The sequence below is a fragment of the Dendrobates tinctorius genome, unplaced genomic scaffold (genome assembly GCF_039654945.1).
Source record: "Dendrobates tinctorius isolate UK_male_01 unplaced genomic scaffold, ASM3965494v1 ptg000031l, whole genome shotgun sequence".
Taxonomy (NCBI): domain Eukaryota; kingdom Metazoa; phylum Chordata; class Amphibia; order Anura; family Dendrobatidae; genus Dendrobates; species Dendrobates tinctorius.
In genome coordinates this window covers 2,122,261-2,135,946 of record NW_027361699.1, presented here as the reverse complement: position 1 = coordinate 2,135,946, position 13,686 = coordinate 2,122,261, and the positions used below count along the sequence as shown (strand labels likewise).

At 40.1% G+C, this 13,686-nt stretch overlaps 1 protein-coding gene across 11 annotated transcripts in view; it reads left to right on the top strand.

The window, feature by feature from the left end:
- LINGO2 (leucine rich repeat and Ig domain containing 2) overlaps positions 1-13,686 on the top strand; it is a 2,318,940-nt gene that overhangs the window by 1,144,031 nt on the left and 1,161,223 nt on the right. The window lies entirely within an intron of this gene.

The following is a 13,686-nucleotide window of genomic DNA, read 5'->3' as shown; positions in this document are numbered from 1 at the left end:
ATAACTTATAAGTTGACTAGAAAAAAAGGAAATTTAACCCCTACTTATGATCTTGTACATCCTGTATATGCAAAGATACTGACAAACGTAACGTCAGACTGATACTGTCAGGTTTTGAAAGGCTGTGTGATTATTGAGCTCTTTGAGGAAAAGTGTTCTTACTGAATATTCACAACCATCAATCATGCCTCCTGGAAAATGCATTTCTTTTGACAAATCTATATATTTCATAGAAAGAGAATGCCATAATTTGGGTGAGCTGCTCTGTTAGGGCCCATTCACACTAAATGCCACATAGACTACATGGTACATGTGCAATAAAAACTGAACCGTTCACAATGGCTAACATAAACAAATATGTAATTGACAGGGTAAATATAGCTGAAGCTACTCATAGAGGAACTAGGTGTGAACCATTACAATTTAAGCACATATTTTTTACACCATTCCATAGAAATGGAATATTGAAGGTAACCCTGCTTCAAATAAAAAATCTTCGCAACTCTAACTGTGCTTTAATCTAACACACTAAGCCACTTCTCAACATAGAGGTTAGCAATTTGCTGAAAATTTATATATATATATACACTCACTGGCCACTTTATTAGGTACACCATGCTAGTAAGGGGTTGGACCCCCTTTTGCCTTCAGAACTGCCTCAATTCTTCGTGGCAGAGATTCAACAAGGTGCTGGAAGCATTCCTCAGAGATTTTGGACCATATTGACATGATGGCATCACACAGTTGGCGCAGATTTGTCGGCTGCACATCCCTGATGCGAATCTCCCGTTCCACCACATCCCAAAGATGCTCTATTGGATTGAGATCTGGTGACTGAGGAGGCCATTTGAGTACAGTGAACTCATTGTCATGTTCAAGAAACCAATCTGAGATGATTCGAGCTTTATGACATGGCGCATTATCCTGCTGAAAGTAGCCATCAGATGTTGGGTACATTGTGGTCATAAAGGGATGGACATGGTCAGCAACAATACTCAGGTAGGCTGTGGCGTTGCAACGATGCTCAATTGGTACCAAGGGGCCCAAAGAGTGCCAAGAAAAAATTCCCCACACCATGACACCACCACCACCAGCCTGAACCGTTGATACAAGGCAGGATGGATCCATGCTTTCATGTTGTTTACGCCAAATTCTGACCCTACCATCCGAATGTCGCAGCAGAAATCGAGACTCATCAGACCAGGCAACGTTTTTCCAATCTTCTACTGTCCAATTTCGATGAGCTTGTGAAAATTGTAGCCTCAGTTTCCTGTTCTTAGCTGAGAGGAGTGGTACCCAGTGTGGTCTTCTGCTGCTGTAGCCCATCTGCCTCAAAGTTCGACGCACTGTGCGTTCAGAGATGCTCTTCTGCCTACCTTGGTTGTAACGGGTGGCAATTTGAGTCACTGTTGCCTTTCTATCAGCTCGAACCAGTCTGCCCATTCTCCTCTGACCTCTGGCATCAACAAGGCATTTCCGGCCACAGAACTGCCGCTCACTGGATTTTTTTTCTTTTTCGGACCATTCTCTGTAAACCCTAGAGATGGTTGTGCGTGAAAATCCCAGTAGATCAGCAGTTTCTGAAATACTCAGACCAGCCCTTCTGGCACCAACAATCATGCCACGTTCAAAGGCACTCAAATCACCTTTCTTCCCCATACTGATGCTCGGTTTGAACTGCAGGAGATTGTCTTGACCATGTCTACATGCCTAAATGCACTGAGTTGCCGCCATGTGATTGGCTGATTAGAAATTAAGTCTTAACACACAGTTGGACAGGTGTACCTAATAAAGTGGCCAGTGAGTGTATATATATATATATATATTATTTTTAATGATAAAGATACAGCAGTTAAATGAAGATTATGATGATGATATTGGTATATGATATGGTGTTATAGAGCACTCTTTTTCTCAAAAAATGCAGCAACTTAGCAACTTTTCAAACTTTAGATTCAAAGTTTCCTACTATTTTGTGTTTAGACCTCCTATGCTTAGTTATGGCCAATAAATCTGTGACTACAGACAAAAGACTACAAATAAATTAAATGTTTAGTCTGATACTACATTCACAAGATTAATATTCATAAAGTAGGCCACAGATTTTTTCCATAATATACTATCTTTAGCTGAGTAATGTATCTAGGGAAGAGAGGTTTGTCAGGTATATGTTTTTTGTGCTAAATATCATGAAAAACCAGCTGCCATTTTGCTTTGGAGAGAGTATTTAGATAATGGGGTTGGGCAGTCAAGTGAATCTTTTTTGGAACTGTGCTAAATAAATAGTTGCCAACTTCTTTGGTGTTGCTTAGGTCCTGCCTAAACCCCATTTCTGGCCCGCTCAGGGACATCGCTGATCCATCCACAATGTCCACTTTTGGAAAGTTGAGATATATAAAGACGTTGGCACAACTCTGAGATGGTGGTGCACAAGTAGGATCCCAATCCGTATACTTGTTTTAAACTAACTTGGCACACACACGTGAATGATGCAGGTGAAAAATTGATATTTAATAAAGTACAGTACATACAGTACAGTAGATTTTGAGCCAAATCATTTTGGCTCAATAGACAATTAAAATCTAGAATAATTGGTAATTATGGTAAATAGACCAACACAAGCAGTCTACAATCTCTACATGGATTGACCCAACCAGAGAATAAAGGAATGTTATAATTGGGAATTACATATAATACAGCTCCTTAATAAAGACATGTAAGCGTCTTCGAACCACAAAGTCTTATTTAACCAAGTGATAAAATTGTTATTATGGCTTGTTAGGTTCTCTTTTAACATGCCCAAACTACGAGTTGTAATAATACACCCAATATTGGACAGATGCCCATGCTCTTTGCCAGCATTCATACCCATTTAATGAAAAACGATGTTTATTTTTATTCAGTTTGATTGGTTTTACTAACTCTCTCCTAAAAAGCCTCATGCTCCTGAAATATGCGGAATGTATCGAATCACAGTGAACAGTGGAGTCATCCAGCATTTATCTGCTCTGGTTTTTATTCATCCATGCAGACAGTATTCTTTAAAAGTCACTATCTGAAAGGTTTCCTATAGAAAGCGCTAACTCTACAGTAAATGCTAAGAAATTATATGTTACGTTAGTGGCGCATTAATACCCACTAGAAACCGCAGCAAAAATAGGGTCTAAACCAACAAAGACCAATCTAAACGGAAAAATTGTAAAATGTAAATTATTTTGCGCAGGAGTCTAGTTGAAGAATAGTAGTTATGTAATTAAATGGTATTTTCTTTTTTAAAAATTATTATTAGTTGTAGCCGTTAATTTAAATACAATAAGATTTATCTAAAAATTACCCTACAATATGGTATAGATATTTTCTTAAAGTGCAGATGTGCCCCAGAATTTATAGGAATAATTCAGACTAGGGATCCTGTCTTTAATTTCAGAGTGAATGAGGGACACTAATAGGAGGTATAAAATTGATTAGAATATGCCCAAAAGCCGATTTATAAAATATTCATATATCAAAATGGTTTAAAAAAATATATATAGGGTGCTACATACATTTAAATTTCCCAGCACTGCTAGGACCCCATTCATAAAGTGGAGCATTCAGGTGCATTTTGCATATCTGCACTTTAAGAAAACATCTATACCATATTGTAAAGTAATTTTTAGATAAATTTTTGCATTTAAATTAACGGCTGCAACTAAAATAATTTTTAAAAAAGAAAATACCATTTAATTACATAACTACTATTCTTCAACTAGACTCCTGCGCAAAATAATTTACATTTTACAGCAAATGCTTAGAGTCTGAATTCTTCATATTGTGTTGGTAGCATATGCTGGGCATCATCTTCTGAATGCTAGGCAAATGAAAGAAGCAGTAATTGGGGTTTACTATGGTAGCACAATTAAGGGAAAAACGTTCCAGAAACATCTGGCCATTTATTCCTATTGCACCTGAGTTTGCTATCCTTTCCCTGCCTCTGTTTGGCCATAGGCCTCTTTAATATGTAATGGTGTATGTTATTAGTGCGAAATAATAAATATTTAATTTTTCTTCTCTAACGGTTTGCTTTACTGAGAATTTAATGACTCTAGCAAGCTTCATTCCTCACATTGGCAGCTCGCTCTTGCAGTGGGATGGTTTGCTTCTCCCGCCCCGCTGTGACTTGCGCTGAATATCCTATTTAGGACCTTTCCAGTAACTGTCTGAACAATAAATAAAACAGTTTTAAAAACTATGTTACTATGTCCTTGGGAAAAGCAAACACAGGGAAAGTAAAACAATGTTAACTGTTCATTCAGAAATAACATTGTATATTGACTTTCCTCCAAATGCATATTGCGCCTTTCTGAGCTATGCATTTTTTATTAATCTTGTGCTTGCTGGACCAGAGTAGCCACTTATCGGTTCATTGCACTTGTGTTTTGTAATACGGACTTCCTTGTTTGTAAACTCAGTTCAGTTCAACAAGCCATTGCCCTCCTCTGTAAATCTTAGGGTAGATGTGTGACCCCTTTAAATATTAGACACATCAATGTCTGTTTAGCTTTTTCGACGGTCTCAGTAAATTCTACTTTTTTTAAGATGTCATTCTCAGTTTTTCTCTAGATGGTAACACATATCCATTATGCACATGATGGCCCTGTTACATGATAGTGAGGCCCATATGGATATTATTAAAGATAAACTAGGGCATGCATCAGTAGAAATGTGATCCACAATTTGATCCATCTGTTTGTGTTTATATATACAGGTATCAGCAGAAATGGAGTACATGCCCATCATCAACTAATATGAGTAAAAGTGGAGATTTTATAATAAAAGTTTACTGAATATTATTAACCTTACTTTCATGTCATGGGCTATAAAATGTTCTATGAAACTCAGCTCTGTCAAAATATATGAAATTGTTCTTATTTTCAGTGGGATATTGAAAAAAACAAAAGGAATTTTACTTTTCAAAGGGGCATATTCATTTATAGGAGTGTGTGCATAAATAAGTAAGCCTGCGCCTGCTCTCACTGTTATTAGTGGCAGTAGTCATAGTCTGATGAGAGCAGTAGTCTCATCAGCCAACACCAGTGACCAAAGGTAAACTTTATAACTCCGATTACAGCTGGGGGCTCACGCTGTCACACAACAGCATGGGAACCACGGCTGTCTGACCGGCAGTGACAATTTACAGTTGATTAGAAGCAGTGTTTGCTGCCCTGTCATGCACAAGACAGCATGGCAAACACTGGATGTTCGGGCCCCCCATTTAAGTGAATGTGGTCCTGGTTTGGGTCCGGGTACCGTTCTGGTACCCAAACCTGAACTTTTTTAAACTGTTCGGCCAAACTCACCAGACCCGAACATCCAGGGTCCGCCCATCTCTGCATGTGTCACACCAACTGCACGAGGACCCCAGGAGAGTGAGTGCCGAATCTTTGAAATTGGAGCATGGGAAGTGAGTATAAGGTTCATTAGCAAGGGGTATGAGAAGACATTATGCAAGTTACGGTGCTTGCTCGCAGCTCCGCTCCACCATTATTCACATTAGCTGCAGTTTTACATCTCCGCACGATGGACCCCGGGTGGCGAACATACCTTGTTATCATATTTTATTTGGTGCGTTCCACAACCCTAACAATATGTCAGTACATAGCATTAAACCCTATTATTTTTTTCAAGTTGCTAAAGATAATATTTCATAGTATTAAATTATAATGATCATGTTATTAATTATAATATAGAAGCCTGAACCATATTAGTACTTTACAGTAAACATCCACTAAATCTGTCCCAACCTCATGGTGATTTAAATGGTTCAGTCTGTCTGCATGTAAAATGGCCAACCAGTTGGACGTCTAGGGATTTCCAATCTGGAAATGGTTTAGTGATTAACATAAACATTTTGTTAGCAGTTTCAATGTAACATGCCTTGTCAATGTGCAGTGATGAATTGAATCAATAAGTGAAGTGATTACTGCCTGCACCAATAAATCACTGGACAAAGCAGTTTGATGTCATTCTTTTCTATTAGCATGCACTTATTGGTGAACTCCTGACATGTCTCCTTCAGAGTTCTCATAGAGTGTCAAGGGCTGATCGTCTGGGAATCCACATTTGTTTTATGAGGAAGCCTGAACAACTGTGCTGTTTTATACAACTATCTATAATCTCAAAGGGATCTGTTACAAAGATTTTGTCTTGAAGGTGTCAGGCAGTGTCAATTTTTGCTACCTCCAGTTTTACAGTAGATAATATAGACGATAATCGACTGAGAAAGTTGCTTGCTCTTATAAAATTAAACATATGAAATATGTGTACAGTATAAACATATTGTACATATAGTATTCTATATACTGTATGTGTGAATAATTTGCAATAGTGAGGTAAACATTCAGCGTTCCGCATTCCTCTTCCCATCCACTGCAATAGTATTTCTGATCTGGTATTTGTTTGATTACAGTCCTTAAGAAGATATGGTAAATAAAATATCTAGGTTTTCCCACTTATTAATGCCAATGTAACCCTGAAAAAAGGGTTGTCAATGATTGGAAGTTAAAACAAAATCAATCCAACTAAGGGACTGCTGACTACTTTGGCCCCAAAGTTACTATAGCATTTAATCTTAATAATCCTGACATCCAGGATCCTCAACGCATTAACCTAAATATCCCTGTGTGGCTCATTCAAAATTTTTACCATAACCAGGTTCCTCGCATCATGTTCTCACATGCTTTATGCATTTAATAGCCCTCTGTGTCTGTACTGTTACATATTTAGACTGTTAACTGGTTCATACAGCAACAGGAACACCTGATTCTTACACTATGGCTGGTCTAAACAATAAAAGCAATTGTTACCATCTACCTTTCGTGTCTCCCCTTTTTTCTTATAGATTGTAAGCTTGTGAGAAGGGCCCTCACTCCTCTTGGTATCTGTTTTGATCTATGTGTTTATTGGTATGCTGTAATGTCTATTGTCTGTAGAAGTCCCCTCTATAATGTAAAGTGCTGCAGAATATGTTGGTGCTATAGAAATAAAAATATTATTATTATTATTACTATGGGATATCAGCTTAAGGGACCTTGGCTCTAGCTGGAGCAATACAGATCTGCTCCATTGATCTTCACTGAACCCATGGAGACATTTGGGGAAACCAGTATTGGGACCTTACAGACACCTGACCCCACGGATATGTTTGGAGAAGCCAGGATTGGGACCTTACAGGCACCTGACCCCATGGATATGTTTGGAGAAGCCAGGATTGGGACCCACTTGTCACCTGGCTCCATGGAGATGTTCAGAGAGGCCAGTTTGTAGCTGTCTGTTCACCTGGCCTCATGCCACAACAGACTGTCAGCTTCCTAAGCTTGTCATTACTTCCTCTCTTTGAATGCTTATCACTGATGGGGGTAGTCAGCCCTGGAAGCTGCGATGTTGCAGCTGCTCTAATCATGGCAAGTTAGTGGAAGATTGAGACTCTGCAATTTACGCCATCTTGGGAATTTTCTTGGGCTGTTCTACGTGTTATTGTCTGTTTGATTGTTCAATAAATTATTGCCACACTGTTTTACCCTGTCTTGTTTGAGTTGTATTCTTCCCATGGGAAAGAAGTGTGGGCATTCAGTTTGATGAGACCTGGTCCACGCGGTCTCGGGCCAGGGCTGACGTAATTGCACAGCTCAGGAACAGTTCTGTTTGGAGGGAGTTTGTAGTTTTCCAGGCCTGTGTGCACAGTTTCAGGAGTCCTCTAGTGGTGATACTGTTGCTGAACCACCATAGAAAAGTCCTTTTAAATGCTAACCTTGTGCTTTGCTTTTTCTATGCCATACATCCTGCATTTAGCCTAGGCATAGCTGCTGGAGCAGTGATTATAGATGAATATAGCCACTAAGCAGGGTTTAAGGCTTTGCCGTCCATTTCTAAATATATAGCTGCTGCAAGTGACCACATTTTTTTGATGGAAAAATTGCCAATATTGTGATCCATACAGTTTAACCTGCTTTGTATTAAATTACGATGGTATTAAACTGAAAGAAACCACTTTGCCTGCTGCAAGTGACCATATATTTTTTGGTGAAAAAATTGACTGTATTTATCATCCATACAGTTTAACCTGCTTTATGTTAAATTACGATGGCATTAAACTGGAAAAAAAAAAGCTTTTCCTGCTTTAGGTGATTAAATTCTTTTTGTTAAAAAGTTAATAGTATTGTCATCCATAAGGTTAAATCTGCTGTGCGTTAAATTATTCTGGTATTACGCTATGTGCACACGGTGCATTTTTGCTGCTTATTTGATGTGTTCTTTCTGGGTAGAAATGATCCATAAATGCTGTGGAATCCTTATGCCAGCAAAGTCTTTGACAATCTTGAAGAGCTGTGCACATGATCAGTAATTTTCCTTTCAGGATTTGGTGTACGTTTAAATCTGCAGCATGTCAATTCTTTTTTGTTTTTGTCAGCGTTTAACCCATTGAATGCACAGGAAAAAAAACTCATGCAAAAATGCGCTTAAAATGCAGCTGATATTCCACAGCGTTTTTGCTGTAAGGCAATGCAGAAACCTTGCAGAAATTTCTGTAAGCAAATACTCAGCGTGCGCACATACCCAAAACTAAAGTAAACTGTTTTGCCTACTTTTTTGTGAAAAAATGTACTGTATTGTCATCCATACAGTTTAGCCTGCTTTGTGTTGACTTACGGTGGTATTAAACTGGGAAAAAAAGCGCTTTGCTTGCTGCAGGTGACCAAGTTACTTTTTTGAAAAAACTGACTCTATTGTCATCCATATAATTTAACCTACTTTGTGTTAAAGTACGGTGGTATTAAACAAAAATAATTGCTTTGCCTGCTGCAGGTGAGCAAATTTTTTGTGTGAAAAAAATAACTGTATTGTCATCCATATAGTTTAACGTGCTTTGTGTTAAATTATGGTGGTTTTAAACAGAAAAAAGTGCTTTGCCTGCTTCAGGTGACAATTTTTTTTTATTTTATTTTGAATTTCCAGAGGCCTAACAATCACAAAATGTGTGAGGCGTACAGTAAGGGACGGGGAAGTGGACGTTCTGATGATGGTGCACACAGATGGCAAGGGCATGGAGAAGGTGCTGCTGGAGCTTTTGCTGGACCAGAAGAAACACACCCATCCTTGACACACAGCTTCCTGCCTCCCTGTCTCACTTTGTAGAGAGGCACAGGTCACCACTTCTGAAGACACAGCGGTGCGAACAGGTAGTTAGTTGGATAGCAGATAATGCTTCCAGCATGCTTGCCAGCAACACCCAGGCTTCCACATGGTCCAATCTCACCAGCCAAGAGTCTGTATCACTTAATCCTCAAACTTTTCCCCCTTTCTCCCACCATGTTGAGTCCCAGGAGACCAGTGATGCCACACTAGGACACAATAGGACTCTCCAAGCAGCTCTTTACATTATCATTTCTTCATTGTGGCCTCTCGCCCTGCATATTCCAAGAGGGACAGTAGGATAAGCTGTTTAGTGATGAACAAAACTTAGAGCAGCCATGGTTACAAGATGATGTTGGAGAATGGCAAATTTTGTCTTTGGAGGTAGATGATGATGAGACACAGTTGCTGATTAGTCATGTTGTTAAGTCACCAAGTTAGGAGGACCAGGGTGCAGTGTTGCAAGATGAGGTTGTGGATGATAAAGTCACTGACCCAACCTGGAAAGCTGGCATGAAGAGTGAGGCCAGCAGTGCTAAGGGGGCGTGATCATCTCACTGAAGCAGGAAGGAAGAGGCAGTGGGATGACCAGAGGAAGAAGGCTGGCAAATTTTCCGCAGAGCACCAACACTCATAAATTTCTCCTTCATAGAGTTAGGTGTTCCCCAGTCTAAGACTTTTTTAAATAGAGTTCTGAGAAAAAAAATTGTAATTTGCAACATGTGCCATGACAAGTTCAGCAAAGGTCAGACCACTAATTGTCTAACCACATGACGAGGCATATGTCATCTAAGCACCCGACTCGGTGGGTCGAATGCCTGGGTCGATAATTGGTGCCAGCAGGTTACACCACTGCTCTTCCCCTGTTTTAGATGTTTGCCAATCCCTTGTCCATGACACTGATGCAGATGCCTCCTGCCCGGCACCTGTACTTGCACATTCTGAGGCACCATTGTCAGGCACTTCCAAATCCTTTTCCCAGCCCAGCGTTCCGTTCAGATGTCCCTACTCCAGGCCTTGGAACAAAAAAAAGTTCTCAGCCATCCATCCACAAGCCCAAACGCTACATTAGCACATTTCTAGGCAGTTTACTGTGGGAATTTTGCTGTTTAGGCTTGTGGGAATGGAAGATGTTCACTGATTCTTCGCGACAGCCATCCATCGGTACTGGTCCCCAACTGCCTCTATTTCTCCAGGTGTGGCATCCCCGCCTTGTACCAGGATCATGCACTTGTCCAGGATCATCACAAGTGCACTTACCAACGTAGTTACAGGGATGGTCCACTTACTGACCAATACGTAGATAAACGCTTGTGGCTAGGGATGCTACATTTTCCTGACGGATCACTGGGTGGACCATGTGGAGGTCGGGGTCGAGTCCATCCTTAGCACAGCACATATGCTACCAACGCCAAGGATTGCTGTCCCTACTTCTATCAAGGTTTCTTCCACCTCCTACATCAGTTCCTGCACCCCCTACTGTTCCTCCTCATCCTCCATCTATGATTTGAAATCTCAGAGCAAGTTGTCCACATCAGCCGGAAGCTGGAAGCTCTGTAGTACTGCCGCAACAAAGCGGCAGCAGGGTCTGCTGAAGCTGATTTGTTTAGGAAAAGAAACCACACACCGCTGCAGAGTAGTTAAAAGGAATAACAGACAAGACAGATCTGTGGCTTTTGTCACTGGACCTCCAACCAGGCATGGTCGTGTGTGATATTGGGCATAACCTTATGGCGGCTATGAAGCTTGGCAAGCTCACACTTGTTTCATGCTTGGCCCACGTGCTGAACTTGATAGTTCAGTGGTTTCTGAAAACTTATCCAGAGCCTCTTGTTAAGGTATGTAATGTGAGCACCCACTTATGCAAGTCAGCTACAACTTCCGCCGCTCTGGCAGTGCTGCAGCAGCACACGCAAGTACCAGCTCACCAACTGATGTGTGATGGGACCACTCACTAGTTCTCCATATTGTACATGCAGGCAAGGCTTTATGAGCAGAAGCGGCCAGTTGTGGAATACTAGCTTCAACATGCCCATCAGTATTCTTGTCAGCATCTGCACATAACAACTGAAGAGTGGGAATGGATGTCTGACATTTGTGTAGTCCTCCATGTCTTTGAGGATTCAATAAAGATGGCAAGCGGCAATGACACCTTAATTAGTACAACAATCCCGCTTCTATGCCTATTTAAACAGTTGCTGTTCACAATTAAACGACCAGGTGGAGATGAAGGAAGACATGAGACAGGGAGATACTATCTAGCCCAGCCTCATCTCATCTGCTCAATGCGGCTAGGGTAACAATAAGGAGGAAGAGGCAGAGGAGGAAGCTGGAGGAACAGTAGTTGTTTGCTAGCAAAACAGAGGCTGGCACTAACACAAGTTTCATCTTGTCTCTCCTACATGGATAGCCAGAGGAGAGGAATGAGGAGGATGAGAGGGAGGAGGTGGAAATGGATATTTTTCATCATGGTGGAGACAGGGAAGTGTTGGCTGTAGGAAACTTGGCACATATGGATGACTTTGTGTTAAATTCATTTTGGCCAAAAAAGAGTACTGGACATTCACCATGCTAGACCCTTGCAACAAGGAGAACCTTGCACCTCTCCTTCCTATGGTGGAGAGGTCTAGTAAAATGGTGCTATAGCTAAAGGCCATTGTGGAAAATATGTTGAAAAAGATTACATCAGAGAACGCTATCGACAAGATGCAAGCTTCCTTGCCCATCCAAGTAGGAGAGGCGAGTGAGATTCACACTAAGTACAGCAGAGGCATGGATATACTGTCAAAGGCCTGGGCCAATTTCATTACACCCTGACATCATTTAGGTCTTGGTGACTGGGTATTTTTGACAAAGAGGAAAAACTTTTTAAAGATGTTCAAGCAATACCTGGCCATCCAAAACCCTAATTTCTCTGCAATCTCTGCGATCTACAACTATTGGGTCTCAAAGCTGGACACCAGGCATGAGCTGTCTTTCTATGCCTTTGAGGTGTTGTGCTGTCATGCCGCTAGCATCTTGTGTGTTTAGATATTTAGTGCCATCTGCAAGTCATAATAAACAGGCGATTTCACCTGTCAGCATAAAATGCTGACAGGCTCACTCTGACAAAAATGAACAAAGCCTGGATTATACATGAGTTTTCACACCACCAGATAACAGGATCACATAAAGTCTTTTTAATCTCCAATATTTAATTAAAGCACTACAGTTGGTGCCTTCAAGAGTGTATGGATGATCCCGTTTGTAATTTGAGGCAGGATTTGCACTATGTGCAGAGCCTTTATGAGTGTAGGAGTACCACAACTACACTTTCTACTTTCTTGTCAACAATTGAATGATGACCTTAAATTGTTGCTTGCAAAGGTGTATGGATGAATGTACTTATAATTTTTGACTAGTTTTGCACGCACTGTGCGCAGAGCTTTTATGAGTGTAGGAGATAACAGTGTATTTAAACAAGCCACATGGCTAAAGAAGGTCATGATTAGGAGCACTGTTGTGGAAATTGCCAAAGGTGAGTGCTTGGGGAATGTGATTCTCCAGAACTGACTGATGATGTTTTCATAGCTGAGAAAAGAGAGGGGGGAGTTGAGCTACCTGCTGTATAGAAATCAACTGGTTGGGGAGATCTGATTGTGGTAACCTTCCTCTGGGAATATAACTACTGTGCATACTTGGCAAGGCTTGAAACAAGCTATACACTACAGTATGAAAGAAAAAAGCTCTCATAACAGTAGAATCATATTGTAAAATAAGTCAATTGCAAGCTTATTTATTTTCATGATGTCTAATTATCTAAATCAGTTCAATAACAGGATAATATCCCACCCTGTTATTGAATTGAATTAATGGGGAAAAATCCTGGTTCAGTTCAATGAAAGAAGTTAACCTAGGAGGATGTAACTACTAGTTTCATTGTAAGTTTTATTTTATCATTAACTACAACATAAAAATTTGCATGTAATAAAACTAATATAATATTGTTGCTATCCTCACAAATGTGCTGATTGCTGGAAAAAATGTGCAATCTTTATGTTTGGTACTGTATCTTGCAAAGAGATATTGACTGAACAGTGCAATGTCATGATCCTGGCTTGCTTCAAATTTTGATTTTGGATCATCACAAGATGTATGCATCAGCAAAGTGACAGTTTAGTTTTGAGACTCAAAGGGGCTTATCACCACATTTACAGGATTATTCCATAATGCTTTCTCTCACATGTAATCGACATTTTAAATCTTTTTAAGCAAGTGAATGAGAATAACATCCCAGACTGTGACATTTAGGATAGTATGTGGATTGATTTGTTTCCTCTGTTAAAATGGAACTAAAGGGAAGAATGGTAATATTGGGAGGGGCTTACAAAGATCATCCTGCTTTCATCAAAATTTAAGCTTATTTTGTAAGATAGGATGTGGATAAATGTAGAACAAAATAGTTTCCTTGTAGATGTTAAACATTTTTTGAACTACAGGGTATTGATACATGGCAAAGAAGTGACTGAATTCACA